Source organism: Manacus candei, unplaced genomic scaffold (assembly GCF_025592945.1).
Source record: "Manacus candei isolate 608988 ecotype Guabito, Panama unplaced genomic scaffold, ASM2559294v1 h1tg000017l, whole genome shotgun sequence".
Lineage (NCBI taxonomy): Eukaryota > Metazoa > Chordata > Aves > Passeriformes > Pipridae > Manacus > Manacus candei.
The window spans coordinates 14179806-14183817 of record NW_026138065.1 but is presented as its reverse complement, the minus strand read 5'-3'; positions in this window follow the sequence as shown (position 1 = coordinate 14183817).

Here is a 4012-nt window from a genome sequence, read left to right as displayed (position 1 = left end):
GTTTCTAGAAACCTTTCCATAGCCAGTCATGCATCTTGGGACCCACTCAGTGTGTGTCTCATGGAAGACCTGGGCAGGGTCTTTCAGCTAAATGCAAGCTTGTTATTCCTACACTGCAGAATACCAAGATAGCCTGGTTGGAGACACACACTTACATGAGACTGAGTGTGAAATGCAAACCTGAAGGCTTAAAGATTTCATATGTTGTTGGGATTTTGCTCAGGAAATGCCAAACTAGAACTGAAACCTGCACTTAATCTTTGATTCTCATTCATGCTTAACATAAATATTCCTCTTGCTAACCAAACATTCCCCAGAATAGTTCTATGGAGCTAAGGGGAAGTGTCTGCAAAGGACTTTGTGAGCTAGTTGCCTGTGACAGCAAAGGAATAGATGCGTCCCACCAGGTCCCTTCCATTCATGTTGCCTGTTGTTAAAGAGAGAGACTCCCCAGAGCAGGCTGCTCCGGGAAATGTCTCGTGAGAGCGCATGCACATGCATTAAGATGGTCTGTTTGGCAGGAGGGGGCAATAGGCCTTTTGACCTGGAGACATGGAGGAAAGAATAAATATTTCTTCCAGCAAAAGGCTGGAGGACATGGAGAAAAATGCTCTTCTGACAACATCCTACCTCCCTCCTGCCTGCTTGCTATGCTGAAGATGGCGAGCATCATCCCATCAGGCTCAGCACCAGATCAGGCTCTGAGCAACCTTAAGATGCCCCTACTCACTGCAGAGTGTTGGACTAGGTGACCTTTAAAGGTGTCTGACAACCCAGACACCTTTATGGTGGGTGCTACTTATATTTCAGACTTCTCCTGCTGACTTGTGAAGACATTCATGCCATCACCCCACCAAAGTCCTTTACCATGTAAGGGTGTCCTGCAATGTGTTTCCAGAATGTTTCTAGGCAGCTCATGAAAAAGCATAACTCTAGAGACCTAGTGAAGTCCAGTTCCTGCCGAGCGTGGGGTCAAATGATCTGTGCAATGTACATCAGAAGAGGGGAGGAGGGAGAGTCAGGAGAAAAGAATGACACTAGGACACGAAAAGCAAGGGCCAGGGGAGGTAGATACAGATAAAGGAGGAACAACTTGTGGTTGGAGGGATGGGATAAAAGAAAGAGCATGCTTGTGTAATTTGTAATTTGGGAGGCAAGCCTTGCACAGACATTTTATTCAAAGTGCCTGATCTTTTCTCTATCTGGAGAATGCAGGAATTAACTCAGATATCAAGGAAAGGCTTTGCTCTTGCTGGAAAGCACCGTGCAGTTATCTGGAGCAAGTGAGGCAGAAGCAGCAGGCTCCCCTTCGCTTCTGCAGTGGGAGGTGGGCCAGTCACAGGACATAGCTGTCTGACTTCCCAGAATCCCCAGACGCACCACAGAGGTCAGGGGGGAGCAGGAGCAGGGTCGTCCTAGGCCTTGGGCAGAAGCCCTTGTCAACCACCACCTTGGGGAAACTTTGCAAATGGTTCTGGATAAAGAAATGCCATCCCAGTCCTCAAGCATGGCTGGAAAGGAGCTGCCTGGAGGGTTGAGGATGGAGGGACAGGCATGGCCCAGTGGAGCAGTGAGGACATTTTGGGAGCTGCTGACCCAAGAGGGTCAACTGTCCCGTAGAACTTGATAAGCAGAGCCATTCAAGACTCTACAGGTCCTAAGGACTGATGTTGGCCTTTGAGGAGTTCATCAAGGCCGTACTACATTTTTGTGGGCACTGCAGGGTTGTGTTCTACACAGCATTGCCCTGGGACACTGTTGGGCAAGGATTTATGGAGCATTGGGGGTAAGAGAAGAATGTCTCAACCTCAATAGATTCGCCTTTCTGTATACAGGATGGAAGATGAAAGGTGCTGGTCACACTCAAACTGAAGAGCAGCTACAGGTTACAATGGCTTTCCAATATTTGCCCAAATTTATTTCTGGTTTGCTTAGTTGCTGTGGAAAGAGGGAATTTTCCCCAAAAGACGGAACCAGGGGTTTCTCTCTAGTTCTATTTTGTATCCCTCAGTGATTGTTTGTTCTTGGAGAGCATCACTACTCATCCAATCATCAAAGCATCAGGTACTCATAGTCAAAATCCTGGTCAGGGACCATTGCAACCAAAATTAGAAGAGTTCACTTTGCTGAGGACCTTTGGGCATTGGCACTATTTGGAGATACAGTCATGTTGATGGTGCCTGTGTGGTCTAATTACCCTTTATTGCTACTCTCGCCTCCCTGCTTACTTGCATGTTAATTTATTTGTCCCAAGATGCGCTTGCGCATCTGTTCCTTATTTCCTGGGTATGCATTTGTTTTCTTGATAAATACTGAAAGGGAAGGAGATGAAATGCATTGAAGATCTTGATTTACAGCTTCAGTCTTTCCCTAAATCTGTTTAGAGCTGTATTCTCATCTCCCCCTCCTCTCTTACCCCTGTGATGGCACAGAAACATAGAAAGCTGTAACATGAACACCAAAGCAGAGACTGCAGCAGATAATGGGCACTGTCTGCCCTGCACCTGATCCTGCATATATTTCTTGAGATATCTTGACCCTCCAGTGCAGCATTGTGCACTAACCATTTTGTTCTTTCAACAACTCTCCTATGTCATTTTGGAGTTGATGACTTAACTGATGGTGTTGATGAACAGGGGCTAGCCCAGAATGCAGCTTGTTTAAGGCAGGGAAAGGAAGATGGGAGCAGGTCAGAGTAGCTTTCTGAGTGGTCAGCTCAAACAGCCACCAGTTTGCCTGCCCCCATGGCTGCCTAGCTGCCTCTTCCTTGCGATGCTTTGCTATAAGTGAGCAACTTCTACAAGAGAAATAGACCTTGAGTGATTCCATAACGAATTTCAGCACATTTCTTCTCCTTCATTTGCCATGCTCTGGCCAATGATGCTTCTTATGTGCGCGTGTCAAAGCAAGCCTGTGCCACCAGAAGGGAGGGGACAAGTCACAAGCAAAAGTCAGGAGAGGATGATTCCCTGAACCTGACACCCAGACTTCTCCAGAACATCATAGCCTGGACTGGACTCTCCTCTTCAGTAAACATTTGTCTTTGGTTTATTCAACTCAGTCACTATCATAAGGAAAAGGAGAGATCAAGAGCTGGTGGTTGATTCAAAAGGTTACTGTGTCAGTGGTTGGTGAGGAAAAGCTCTATCTGCATCTGTCTCCTCATCCCTTGGAAAGGGGCTTCTTTTGAAGGTGGGAAATGTCCTTCCTGGTTCCCCAACACCATATATTTGCCAGTCCATGCTGCTGTGATGAGAGGGATTTGAGTCAGCTGGAAAAGCACATCCAAGAGAGGACACTGAGATAGGTCATACCTTACCGCTTCTGCTGAGGACCTGTATGAGGAGTAGCAAGCTTTCCCTAGCAGGAATTATACCACTCTAGAGTTTACTGAACCATTTCTCCTGTACTTCCCCAGGGCTTTTCTCTCAATAACACTAAAACTGACAAAGTCATGGGAATAGTATTTCTCAGCTTCTGGAAAGACCTTTATTTAGGTTTATGAAGCAGCTTGTTTGAACAGGCTGTGCCCAATCACTCACCTCACTTCACCTTTGTCTGGCCTTGGACAGGGAAAAGAAAAACGGAGATCAGCTTATGCCCTTGGCTGCTTTGGGTCATCATATGGTGAAACCCATATGCTTGGACCCTTGGGGACCAGCAGAGGCAGGAGAGTTCTGTAGAGCTGTAGTTCTGTAGAGGCAGCAGAACTGGCACCCCTGGCCAAGATAATTCCTGTCAGGGGACTGAAGAGCAAATACCCCTTACCTTTCATTTTACTGGGAAAAGAAGGTGATAGGTATCTTGAAGAAGCTTCTCCCTCACCTGTGGCACATGAAAATTGCCCACCAGGCTGTCAGCCACAGATGGGTTCAAGACCCCCTGCATCCCTGGTGTCCCTCCTGGCAAAGCTGGCATGAGTCGTTCTGAGGGTACCCGAGCTAAGGACCTCTGCAAGGCACCCTGGTGGGCATCCCCTTGCCCTGGTTGGCCCGAGGAGACTGTGCCAGCT